General features: G+C 41.9%; 1 long non-coding RNA gene across 1 annotated transcript in view; it reads right to left on the minus strand.

Annotated features, from left to right (window-relative positions):
- Window positions 1-552: 552 nt before the first annotated feature.
- Window positions 553-13,963, minus strand: part of LOC129334983 (uncharacterized) — a 41,230-nt gene continuing 27,819 nt past the window's right edge. The window contains exon 3 of the long non-coding RNA XR_008597553.1: window positions 553-835. This is a non-coding gene — a long non-coding RNA (uncharacterized LOC129334983). The remainder of the gene's footprint in view (window positions 836-13,963) is intronic.

Below are 13,963 nucleotides of genomic sequence, written 5' to 3' on the forward strand. Positions count from 1 at the left end.
ACCAGAAAAAAACTAAACCATGGGGCTTGTGGTTCATGGGGTTTCCATGAACCACTAACCACGAACTGGCATGGAATTGGCCTAGTTATGAACCAGTTCGTGGTTCATGGGGTTTAAATGCCCCTTTCCAGCAGGGAAAGGGGCATTTAATCATTTAAAGGGCCCTTTCCTGCCGCTTGCAAGGGGCAGGACCCTTTAAACTATCAGCTGGCAGGCGGCGGGGGGAAGTTGTGCAAAATAGAACAGAAGTTGTGCAAAACAGGAAAGAAAATAACAAAGCAACATAAATACTCTAAAATGCTATATAAGCTTTGTTTCTCTGACACAGATGTTACCACATTAGACTAGAGGCACAAAAGTCTTAGTAGAACTCCAAAGTCCAAAATCCAGAAGCAAGAGTCCTAGACTGATGCCTGTCCTGACACTAGGGTTCAAATACAATCCAAAGACCGCAGTCCTAGGAGACCTAACAAAATTAAGTTAACAATAGTACAGTTTTCAATTTATACTCTAATTATATTTTTTTTAAAAATTTGACTATAAAGTGCAAGGCGCAAAGGTGCAATTTTATCTGCATACAAGCACTTATGTAATAGTACAAAGGAATTATCACCAATGCATAGAATGAATTAATTTTGCATTGAGAAAGAATACAAAGGAATTATCACCAATACATAGAATGAATTAATCTTGTATGGAGATGCTCTTTGAATGTGGCATGTGAAGAAGCATTGTGAAACTGCATGTTTTCGTTGCTAGCCCACTGGTTGCCAACTCTCCCAGATCATTGCTCCCCATTGGATGCAGCTTCTGTTTTCCACCGATGGTCTTCTGCCTACAAAAAGAAATAAGAAAAGAAATTAAGGAAAAGGACCTTTGTGGATATGAACAGTGATATTTACGATTTTGGATGCATTGGTTTCTTGAAAATGTGTGATTTGGGGTACTATTATGTAAGAACTTGTATTTAGATAAAATTGCACCTTTGCACCTTGCACTTTACAGTCAAAAACTAAAAAAAATAATAATTAGGGTATAAATTGAAAACTGCATTATTGTTAACTTAATTTTATTAGGTCTCTTAGGACTGCGGTCTGGTTTGTATTTGGATATTTGGGGACCTCCACTCTGTTTTGTTTGCCTGATGCTTGGGTTGCCAGATCCCTTGAGTCCCCTGGAGGGGGATTGGGAGCCTGGCACTTACCTTCTGAAGTCCTCAGTGCAGCTCCTCGCGCTCCCGGTGTGTGTGATGATGTCACTTCCGGGAAGTGACATCATCACACGGGTCAAAGGGTGGCCTGGCGTGTGCTCCTGCGCTTGCCAATGGACTGAACTCCCCCCTGGGTACGATTCGGCCCCAAATGGGCCCTTTGCAGGGTATGGGGGTGCGCTGCACTGCCTGGGGGGGCACGCCCCCCCATTGGCCAGGTAAGTGGGGTTGGGGGGAGGAGGTGGGAGCAGGGGATCCCCTGCCCCGGATGGTGGATTAGCAAGCCTACCTGATGCCAAAAGCACAGAACAGCATGTAAGCAGCAGGTTTTCTACTAGCAATACTTGAGAAAGAAACTAGAATTAAGATCCTTGCTTTATGCCATACTGCTACAGCATAGCCAGATCCTGACTGACCAATGGGTGTTGCTAGGTCTTGTGACCATGTTCCTCTGCAGCCAGATTGTACTCACAATCAGATTAACTTACCCTCACACAAAGTTCCTTGTGCCAATGAGATGGAAGGAAAGTGGAAAACTCACTCACAATCTCTTGGCCTTGAAGCTCTGATCTTGTGATTGTACCTGTACCTATGTGCTTCAGTTCCATCTCGCATTTATCTATCTGAAAACTCCAGAAATATAGTGACTGTGCTTTTCCAGAGATGGGCCTCGTATAGCCTAACCAACCTAGAAACCCGAACCAAAGTTTTAAAAGTCAAGAAAGAGACTAGGAAATAACAGATCCTTGATAGGGAATAGTGGATGGGAGTGGGTGATGGCAGGCTTAAATAGTACTTACTTCTGAGTAGACCCAGTTAGGACTACAATCCTAAACAGTGCTTCGCCCTTGTATGATAATTGACTTCAATAGGCTTAGAAAGGTAAAATTTGGTTATTAATCAATCTAAGTTAGTAATATTATTAGTTTGACTTTATTAAGAATACTTAGTCCAATTAATGATGTAGACAATGGATATATCAGTGGAGATGATATAGTATATATAAAAGAATTTGAATAGGCTTAGATTAAGAGATACAATACATGTATGTTTTAGAAGAATATAGTAGAAAATAAGTTAAGTAATAAGATAGGTTAAGGGTTGGAAAGCTGTTGGAAGTCTATAAGGAGGGGGGAGGGAAAGGGTGGGGGTTGAAATAAATTTAGTAGGAGGGGGAATGTATGTATTAATGATGTACTCACCAATAATTTTTTTTTAAAAAAAAGGCTTAGAAAGGTGTATTTTGTTTAGGATTGCACTGCCAATACGCTTCATGGCTAAGAGGGGATCTTCAAGAGGACCTTCCCAGTCCCAGTATCCCATGTTATAGGAAGTGAAGTGATAACATCTGCTAGTAATTTGGCCATTGGTGCCAATGACTGATGATCGTGTTTGCATTCCACTGTTCCTAGAAAGTGTTTGGGGCAATAAGTATTTGGTGTCTCATTTTATCTTCAAAACAAGCCTGTAACACTTGTACACCAGATTTCATGAAGCTGAAATGGTAATATTGGCTCAATTCTGAATGAAGACACTTTTCAGAGCTGCTGGTATTCCACGTTTGCACCAATTCCTAGATACGTTGTCAGGCCAGAGGATTTCAGGCACGTTGCTTTCCCTTATATTTGGCCCTAGGATTTCTTTTACAAATGTGAGCATGGCTTCCCTTAAAAGTTAAACAACCCCTGTACCACTTTTCCAAGTATGTTCTCCATTCTTTGCAAATCACAGGTTGCATTTGGGAAGACCTCTTTGAAAAACTCCGTTTGGATTTCCCCTGAGAGTGCTCTGCCATAACTTAATATAATAAACTCAGCACAATGCCATAATAATTTTGTGATGGGATGGAGTACTTCCAATTCAGTCCCAGAAAAATGTCATAGTAGCTACATTTCAAAACTTGTATAATATTAATACTAATCAGTGTTTATTAAGATTCAGACATGTTCACAACTGTTCTAGCAGCTGAGTGCCTATAAGCTAAATTGATTTTAGCCCTTAGACACCCATTAACAGCTCTATTTCGCATTTAGATAATGGAATACAGTTGTTTAGGGGTGTTTGGGAAATGACATCCGTTTGATTTATAACCGACCTTGACTGGATGAGTCTGGGTACATGCTAGAATTTAAACAAACACAGCCTCATTTGGTTACCAAATGGTGAATGTGGATCTTGAGAGAATACAGTGATCTGTAAACATCCTAAATATCAATTTGCCATCCAGTCCATCAGAAATGTGACTCAAAGGTTTAAGCGTTAACAAATATTTCACTTATACATATCCAGTGAAGAAATATGAAAGCCCCAGTAAAATACAAAATAAAATCAAACTTTAGTTCTTTGGCTTTATAGTTTATGATATTTCTGATCAGGATCCAAAGAAGCAACCATTTCAGGAATTAGTTAAATACCAAAATTTGCTGTATTTCTTCTTGAAATGGTTGTACAGAAGGTGTAGAATTAAATTATTTAGGAAACTTATGAAGATCTCACTGATGTACATTATGCACTAACAGAGAAATCTCAGTTTTTCCTAACAATAATGCCTTTCAATGTTGTGTTAATTGTTAAATAGTAAATGCAGCCACCAACTAAATAATTAACAAGATGTTGGTTTTAAATAAAAACATTCTCCCAGGATCTCTTTGTTGCTTCCTAGTATGAGCATGATTGTGTCTCTTGATGGGCATATTGAGGACATTTTCCAAACATAGACATTTTGTGCAATGATAGTGAAGCAATTTAAGAAAAACTATCACAAAACTTTAACCCATAAATCTTTGTGTGTATACATATACATATACATATACATATACATATACATATACATATACATATACATATACATATACATATACATATACATATACATATACATATACTTTATTCAGAGATGCTCATTTCTGGTAGCCCCATGTTTAGGTGAAAATATGCACTTTTTTAGTGGAAAATTAGTCAGGCCAGTTTCCCACAATCCCTGCTCTCCATAGGACAGATGCATTATGACTTTATCTGTGGTCTAGCTGAAGAAATATCCTATAATGTACAATCACAACTAATATGAAAAAGTCTTAGTCCTCAATAAAAAAAAACTCAGTTATTTGGAAATAAGCATCATTGATATATGATGAAATGAAGGATAAGTGATCTGAGAGCCTTTCTCCTTCCCTAAAATATTCATAGTGTGTGCAAAGCCAATAAGTGACAGAGATCAATGTCATTTGCTAGAGGTGTTATGCCATGGATTAATGGGCTGAATGGGAATTCAAAAATTTGAAAATTCTGTTCACCTGTAATCAAGCATCTAAAACTTCCTACGGTAGCTCTGTGGTTTCTGGTATTGCTCAGACAAAGGAGGCTGAAAAAAATGGAAGCCAAACTGCCTGCTTCCGCTTTGAAATAGGAGATGTATGGAGTGAGTGGGGGGGGGGGAAAGCCAGAGTTCAGTGAGTGGGCCATCTTTTTAATAGCATGTGGAAATGGCCAAAGTTCCATATCTCTATATCCAATTCCCTGGTGCCACACTAAAGGTCCTGAGTCATTGCCTGACAGCTGTGGTCAAATGGCTGAAAGCAAACAAATTGAAACTAAACCCAGGCTAGATGGAACTGATGTTCACTGGGAAGGCAGAGTTCTTGATTGACATTGTGCTTACCACTTTTGATGGAGTTCAGTTGACCCTTGCAGACTCATTTAAGAGCATAAGAGTTATACTTGCTCCAGCGCTGCTGCTAGAGAAGCAAGTAAATGCTGTCGTAAAAAAGGCTTTTTCAGAAATCAGAATAACCAGGAAGGTGAACCCCTAGCCTGATAGAGATAATCTGATACCTTGATTCACATCATGGTAACATCAAAACTAGACTACTATAATGCACTCTACATAGGTCTTCCTTCAAAGTCAGCTTGGAGACTCTAGTTGGTACAGAATGCCACAGCTCTATTATTATCAGGAGCTAGGCAGAGCAGTTATTAGGCTCAACTCAAAGTTTTAACTATCCCATACAAAGTTTTCATGGCCTTGGACCTTCATATTTATGGGGCCACCTTTCTCCCTATGCTCTGCCACATCTGCTTCTCTCATCTGAACAGGGCTTACTGAAAATATACCTCCCTGCAAAATCAACAGCTGCCATCACACACACATTCTCTGTAGCAACCCCCACCTTGCAAAACGGTCTGCCTGAAGATGTCAGGAAAGCTCTCTCTTCCTTGGCTTTCTACGAACTATGCAAAACTGACTTATCCAGGAAAGCTTTTTTAAAACTTAGCAATAGGGCTAAATAATGTTAGGGCAATATTTGGTAAAGGGTCAGGAACTTGGCACTCTCTGTGGATATAGATTATGATCCTACTAGGAAGTTTCTGCCTTGTTTATAGATCATATCACATTACTTATGTTTGTTTCAGCAATGTTTCATCTCTATATTTCTGTATCTGAGTTTTATGCTTCTTTCAAATTTCTGCTTTGCATACCTTATTGTATGTTTATTGAATGCCCCAGCTGCTGAACTCATAGACTTACACTGTAAATCTCAGAGCTTTCATTCCCAAAAAGTGAATGAACGAATGAACGAATGCATTAATGAATATAAATAAAACCTTACAAAATGTCTATACCATTTGCAACATGTGGTGGTGCATCTGGGTAAATTAAAATAATTTGTTTGTTTGTTTACTTCCTACCTTTCCCTCCAATGGAAGCTCAAAACACCTTACATGTTTCTCCTCTCCTCAATTTTATCCTCACAACAATCCTGTGAGGTAGGTTGCTCTGAGAGTGTGTGACTGGCCCAAGGTAATCCAACAAGCTTCTAAGGCACACTGCAGATTGTGCCTCCCAGATCATAGTCCAACACTCTGACCACTGTACAAAACTGACTCTTGGATTTGGAATGTATCCATTTGCTCCATGAGTGCCTGAATTAGGCCAATTCTTTCTTCTTCTTTTGTTTAAAGAGAGAAAGGTCAAAAATTGATAGTAGGTGGACAAGGAAGGAGAGCCTTTGTCTTGGTGTGTGCATATTTTCTTACTTCTCATAGCTGAGCCTTCAGGTTGCTTTATATGTCAGACACATTGCCCATCGCTTTTTCTGGAAAAAATGATAAATGTAACAGCCAGAGTTATAACTTACAATAATCAAATGTCTGAAAAGATGATGGGGCAGCTTTTGAGCCATCTCTATGGTTGCGTGTCTGTGATGTGACCACCCACAAAGAACTAAAAGCTGTATCGAATCCAACAGCAGATGGCAGTGACTTTAAACTGCAATCAAAACCAATGTCTTGTCACATTGCATTACATTTACTTTAGGACTGTCACCTCTAAATGAATATGATGGAAAAGTGATGACAGTTTGACAAATAAACCACTTTGCTGTTCTGAAGTGTAGGGTTGAAATTTTACAGTGTTAACTGAAAAGTGGTGTGGGGGTGGATAAATATACACAATTAAGACACCCTAGAACTTCTTGGACTCCTTGTATCAGCTGTATAAACTCATCCAGGAATAGGATCAAATTATTATGTTACTCTGTTCTCCCTCCTAGTTCTGCCCCTCATCCTCATTAACAGTTTCCAAACAGCTTGTGCAGAGCTAACAGGTGATAAGAAGTCAGGGAGGGAGAAGAAAGAGCATTGTTCTAAGCCTTGGGTCTGATGTACAGAAAACATCTTACGTATTGTGTTTGTGATTGGCTTGATCACTGTGTATGAGTAGCTAGGAATTTGAGAAATGATGGTAATGTTCCCTAATGACTGTGTGGATGGTTTTCTTATAGGTCAAAGACCTGCAAGGGTGAGGTCTGAGACAAATGTTCAGTAGAGGTGTGTTTGGTTGTGTGTATGTGTGTAAGGCTCAAACTAGACATAATGACAATCACAGTTCTCCATTTGTCTTTAAAGACACTGTAATTCAGACCAGGGCCATCTGGGCAGGGGTTCAACCATCTTACCCATGCATGGTTTCTCTTAGAAGGACTGAAAAAGACACTGGGAAGATTCAGGCATGGATATTCCAGCATCTTGTAAATCCTAACCCTAAGAAACAGCAGCTTGGAGGTTGAGTTAGCAGTGGTAGAGGGAGAGAACTAAGAGGGTCTCCTTGGAGTTAGCTGAAACTTTGGGTACAGAGTTGCTCTCTGGAGATTTGCTGTCTGTTTTCTTGCTTCTCTACTCATATATTATGAAGATACCATTAGGTCAATGATCTCTCATCATGTTTTGGAACTAGATTTGCCAAGCATCAAATGGTGGCTGGAGATCTCCCAAAATTACAATTGATCTCTATGCAACAGAGATCAGTTCTGCTGGAGAAAATGGCAGATTGAGACTTTGGAGTCTATGGCATTATACCCTGCTGAGGTCCCTACCCATCTCAAACTCTGCCCTTCCCAGGCTTCAGGAATTCCCAACCCAATCTCCAGGAATTCCCAACCTGGAGCTGCAACCCTATATGGAACTTCTTCCTGCTCAGGGATATCTTGGCTATTCTGAACAATATCTGGTCCAATTAACAGTATCTTAGCTGGTAGCTTCAGAATGATGTTCTGTAATCTTTGCCTCTATACCCGGGAAATAGAGATGGCCACAAACAGGGGAAAAAAAATGAACACGATGTTCATTGTTTGTTGCCATCCACGAACAGGGATTCACGAACATTGACGGACATGGCATGTTCATGAACATGTTTGTAGTTAGAGCTTCATGGGAGCCAGAACAGCCCCCTTGGAACTTGAGCCGGAGAAAGGAGAGTCCATGGGTCTCCCCCTTTCATGTCATTTTCTCTTCACAGTGGCAAAAACTGGACTGTCTGCTGGAAGCTAATTGAGGAGTTACGAACTGACCTTCCCAATGTCCAATACCCACCAAATTTGCAGAGGAAATAGTCCTAACTGTCCTCTGAAGACCACCCCCCAAGTTTCACAGAGATTGCACCCTGGGAAAGGCATGCTTCATAGGTCTCCCCCTTTCATGTCATTTTCTGTTTACAGTGGCAAAAACTGGACTGTCTGCTGGAAGCTAATTTGAGGGGTTACAAACTGACCTTCCCAATGTCCAATCCCCAACAAAGTTGCGGGGGACATAGTCCTCACTGTCCTCTGAAGACCCCCCCCCCCAAGTTTCAGAGAGATTGCACCCTGGGAAAGACATGATCCATGGGTCCCTCCCTTTCCTATCATTTTCTTTTCCCAGTGGAAAAAAATGGACTGTCTGCTGGAAGCTACTTTGAGGGGTTACAAGCCAGAAGTTAAGCCAGAAGGAGTTCAGATCGTCCATGTCTATGTTACCAGGGGAATTGATTGAGAGGTGCCAGACTGTCTGGCTTTACGAACAGCTGACAAACGCCATGAAGAGAGCTTGGAACGAACACATGTTCGCCAGGAACAGGGCCTCACGAACAGCTTGCTTGCAAACAGTGGATTGGGCTGTTCATGGCTTTTTTTTGTTCGTATTGCTATTTGTGTCCATCTCTACCCTGGAATCACTTGTTATGCTGCCAGGAATTTCCTGCAGGCTCTCCAATATTTGGATTGGGGTATTATTGTGCATTCTTATTTCTCTAGCTTCATATAAACAAATAATGTATTTGTAAGTTGGTGTTTATCCCTGCAATCCTATGCAGAGTTACTCCAGTTTAAGACCATTTATTTTAATGAGCTTAGACTGGTGTAACTCTACATAGGATTGCATTGTAGGTCTTCCAGGAAACAGTCAGCTAAATCTCCAAGATCCCTATGGTGCCGGAGATGGCAGTTGCTCAAAAATAGTCAATAAGAGCTAATGTCCACAGACCAAAAATAGTATGAGAAAATGTAGTTAAAATATAATTTAATCTCTCAATATCTGCTAAAAATTAGTTCCCATAAATATCATCAAACCTGATCCACATTTAAAGTGTCTGGTATGTCTTCTAAGTATCTAGAAGATTTTATACATCATCCTCCACGTATTCCTGGAGGGTCAGAAGAGTTGACAGAGCTGTGAGTTGGTTGAAGCAACCTGGGGTGCAGGATTTCTCTCTGTGTCTGGAGTTGAGCAAATTTGAGTCTAAAGCACCTGAAAAACCAACAAGATTTCCAGAATATAAGTTTTTGATAGTCAGTGCTCCCTTTCTCAAATGATGTGGAATAGCAGATGTGCACCCCTGTGCCTCCACCTGTGCTCTACTTGTATATTTGTAAATAGAGCAAATATTATAAAATGCTAATAAGTCTCCAGCTCTCTCTCATCCAAAGAGCTCCAACTCACGTCTGCTTGCCCCTGAATTTAATGTTATTATGACTGAAGCATGTTCAACTGATTTTAACTGTATATGTATTTAAATTATTATTGTAAACCATCTTATAATAGAGAAGTCAGGGTAAAAATGGTTTAATAAATAAATGTGGCTACAGTGTTTTGTATGAGGGGTCATTTCAGAAATGTTTTCATAGACAGCCTCATGGAGAGTGCATTAGTGTAATCCAATCTATAGGCTTTGAAGAAGACAGTAGAAGTCATAGCCAATGGTGCAGCCAAAGCTGGAAAAAGAAGTGCCAAGCCACAACTGATACCTGAAAATCTAGTACTAAGGTGGAGTTTCAGAGCATTCCTTAACTAACAACTTTATTTTTCAAGGAATATTGATTTCTTATGCAAAAAAAGTAACATTCCTTCTAGCTGGTTCGCAGAATCCCGTGAAATATTTTTCCTTGTTTTATCTGTATTGATCTTAACTTTATTCTTCTTCATCCAGACCTTTACAGAGTTCAGACATTCATTCAGAATGAACATATCTCACCGGGAGATGATGAATAGTAGAAATAGAACTGAGTTCAATTGCATGTTGCTGACACCACATCTTTAACTTTAATCGTCTTCATTCACTGCCTACATATAGATTCAAAAACAGATAACATTGATCCTTAAAGAACTCCAAAGACAATTACTGTGGTGGGAAACAATTTCCTAAAACTACCTTCTAAAATTTACCCCAAGAACCAATGCAAATACTTACACCAACCTGCAAGGCATTCCAGAAGAATACCCAATGGCCCCTGAGAGATCAAAGAGAACCAGTGGCAACACAAACACCCCAGCATTCTCCTGACACATGCCATCTATTGGTCTGAAATGTATCCAGATAATCAAACTGATTCAAGATTGGTTGCCTTTGTCAGCTGGCTGCCATTCGTCATCTACCTGAAGAGGAAGCTGAGGAAATAAGAGGAGAGATGGCCAGGATTCTATGAAAGGCAGAGTTTCCCACCAGCAATATAACACGCAAGGAGAGGAATGCCATCAAGACCGTCAATGCGGATCCAGACATCATTATTCTACCAGCTAACAAAGGCAATGCCACAGTGATCATGAAAACAGAAGAATACAAAAGGAAGATTAAGGAACTTCTAGAACCTTCCACCTGCAAAAAACTAAAATGAGATCCAACCTGCAAAATCACCAGGCTAATGAATGCCCTGATAAAAAATTCCTCACTTCATCCCGACACGCACAGAAAACTATGCAAGACAGAAGCACAGCCACCACGACTATAAGGACTCCCTAACATTCATAAGGATTCAGTCCCACTTCGACCCATTGTGAGTGCCATTGGTTCACCGACATATGAATTAGCTAAACATCAGGCCAATCTTCTACAGAACCACATCGGAAAAACCACGTCTTACATCAAAGATTCAGCACATTTCCTCAACAAAATCAGTTCTCTGAAACTCAATCCACAGGACATACTCGTAAGTTTTGATGTTGTATTCCTGTTTACTAAGGTTCCAGTAAAAGACACAATTGCACTTATTAATCAGATTTTTCCAGAGGATGTAACAGCCTTATTCCGCCATTGTCTGACAACCAGTTACTTCCAATGGGATAACAAATTCTATGAACAGATGGATGGGGTGGCCATGGGAAGCCTGCTCAGCCCACTTATAGCAAACTTCTACATTGAACATTTTGAAAAGACAGCTCTAGAATCAGTACCCCACAAACCTACAGTCTGGTTCCAGTTTGTGGATGATACCTTTATCATTTGGAGCTACGGTGAGGAAGAATTGATGGAGTTTTTAAACCACCTCAACAACATCCACCTGAACATACAATTCACCATGGAGAAAGAAATTGAGGGTAAACTTCCATTTTTAGACACCTTGGTCATCCACAAAGCAAACTTTCAGTTAAGTCACAAGGTCTACAGGAAACCAACTCACACGGATCAGTACTTACACAAAAACTCCAGTCACCACCCTTGACAGAAAGGAGGCATAATAAAAACATTAGGAGACCGTGCAAGACGGATATGTGAACCACACTTTCTCAATGAGGAAACTAATCATCTAAACCACGCACTTCAAGTAAATGGCTACTCCAGAAATGAAATCAGAAGAGCGATTAAACCATGGATTAAGCAAACAACTAAGGAAAAACAGTCTCCCACAGGAAAAGTGTTTTTGCCATACATCAAAGGAATCACTGATCAGATGGGAAAGCTTATGAAAAGGCATAACTTACAAACAGTATTGAGACCCACCAGAAAAGTACAACAGATGCTATGTTCAGCAAAATACAGTAGAGACCCCTTTACCTCTGCAGGAGTATACCGCATACCCTGCAGCTGTGGACAAGTTAACATCGGGACCACACAGCGTAGCATCCAGACAGAAATAAAAGAACATGAAAGACACTGCAGACTTGGCCATCCTGAAAAATCAGCATTGGCTGAACATAGCCTAACTCAAACTGGACACAGTATCCTATTCCGGGACACTAAAATACTGGACAACACTTCCAACTACTTCGTCAGATTGCACAGGGAAGCCATTGAAATTCATAAGCATACGCACAATTTCAACAGGAAAGAAGAGACTTTAAGAATGAATAGAGCATAGTTTCCAGTCCTGAAAAACACCAGGCTAACAAAATACTCTACACCCTACAATAGCCCTGCAGAGATTAGCATATCAAGCACCAATCCATATGCAAAAGAACCTCCTCAAGATACAGTGAAGCCTCCCTCCATTAGTATTCCACACCCTGGGAACTCTTACAGCCCAAACCCACCTTCCTGAGTAGATATAAATGACCTGCCAACATCTTCTCCACACTGTGACACTGAGAGATCTCTATCTTTTGGTGCTACACCTCTGAAGATGCCAGCCACAGCTGCTGGCGAAATGTCAGGAACTACAATGCCAAGACCACGGCTATACAGCCTGGAAAATCCACAACAACCATCATTCTCCGGCCGTGAAAGCCTTCGACAATATATTGATTCAAGATTGCCTGGAATTGTCCAGTCACCACCCACCTTGCCTCCAAACAGCATGTCCGGGGTCTGAGGCTCAGCCCCCAGACTTGCCTAGTGTCAGGTCCAGTGTATATTTAAACTGTACTGACTCCATTTTCTAATGTTTCTAGTGTCTAAGTGCTTTCCCCGCAGGTGCACCAGTTCCCAGGCAGCTTTCCCACCGGAGGAGACTGTTTTGTCTAACACCGTTCCACCAGGCATTGGCCTTGACGGAGAGCAGCTTCCCAAGACTGAAAGATGTTGTTTTGAGAACTGTGGGGGGAGGCTGATGCAGATGGGAACTGTTACTCTGTACCTCATGCTTTGCCCTTCATTGGTAACAATGACTGTGTACCATCCTGAGTCTCCTATTCAGGACAGTGGACTATAATGGACCTTTTCTGCAGTAAAGTTTCCTTATTCAATCAATGGACTCTTGTTTGCTTTTGGAAAGGGAACCTGTAGGAAGAGCCTTATCTAGCCACAAGCTGACATTTTGTTACCAATCATGCCTGAGTCGGGCCCAGCGGAATCCAAGGTAGTCCCGGACAGGGATCCTTTGTTTGATCCGTATGCGTCCCCCGACAGTCAAACAGCGCAACCCCAAGAATCTCAGGTGCCAGCCGGGGCCGGAGCTTCGACGTCTACACCGCCTCTCATCGACCTCGGCAGTGAGGGGACAAGGCCGACGGCTGCCGCTCTCCCCTTGATCTCGCTACCCACCCCGTTGGAGTGGGGAGCCAGACCCCGAGAAACGCGAGAGCGCCGGGCCGGAGGGCTACATCCAAGAGTTTCGATGGACGGACGCCGAAGCCTAGAGACTGTCCCTGAGCTGGATAGCAGCCAACCGTGGCTGTTTTGGAACAGGACGGCCGAACAGACGGACGGGAACACATCTCGCCGTGGCGCCCTGAGTTGGGATTATTCGGAACTTGCCCCATGGAAAGAGCCAACGGAAGTTCCTGAACAAAGTTGGGTGCAAATGCAAAGTCGCACCCATGCTGTAGATTCCGGCATCTCGGCAGTGACGGGCCTAGCCAAAGGAATTCTAGCAGCGAGATCGCGAGTCGATCAAGGAGATCCTCCGCCCTGGGGGCCGTTTTCCCCGGTGAGTACAACCGAGGGAGGTTCCGTGATGGGGCAACCGGGTTCTAGCCGAATGCAACAGTTGGAAGCTAGGTTGATCGATATGGAGGAAAGTTTGGCTCATGCCATTCACCTAATCTCAGCGATGGGGGCAGGAGAGAGAATCTCACCTGAAGAAATGGCGGTACAAATCGCCACCCTCCAAAGTGTTATGTCCTATCCAGTGGAGGACGCCCCGCAGCAGCCGCTGCCTTCGGGAGAGGAGGAATCCTACCCTGGAGAACCGGGAGAATCGCCCGCGGAACTCCCTAGAATAGACGAAACTCCGCCGAGCGGGGATACTCCAGCTGAGGTACCTGGAGAGACTCCGACGGAACCCCCTAAAT

Source organism: Eublepharis macularius, chromosome 8 (genome assembly GCF_028583425.1).
Source record: "Eublepharis macularius isolate TG4126 chromosome 8, MPM_Emac_v1.0, whole genome shotgun sequence".
Classification (NCBI taxonomy): Eukaryota; Metazoa; Chordata; class Lepidosauria; order Squamata; family Eublepharidae; genus Eublepharis; species Eublepharis macularius.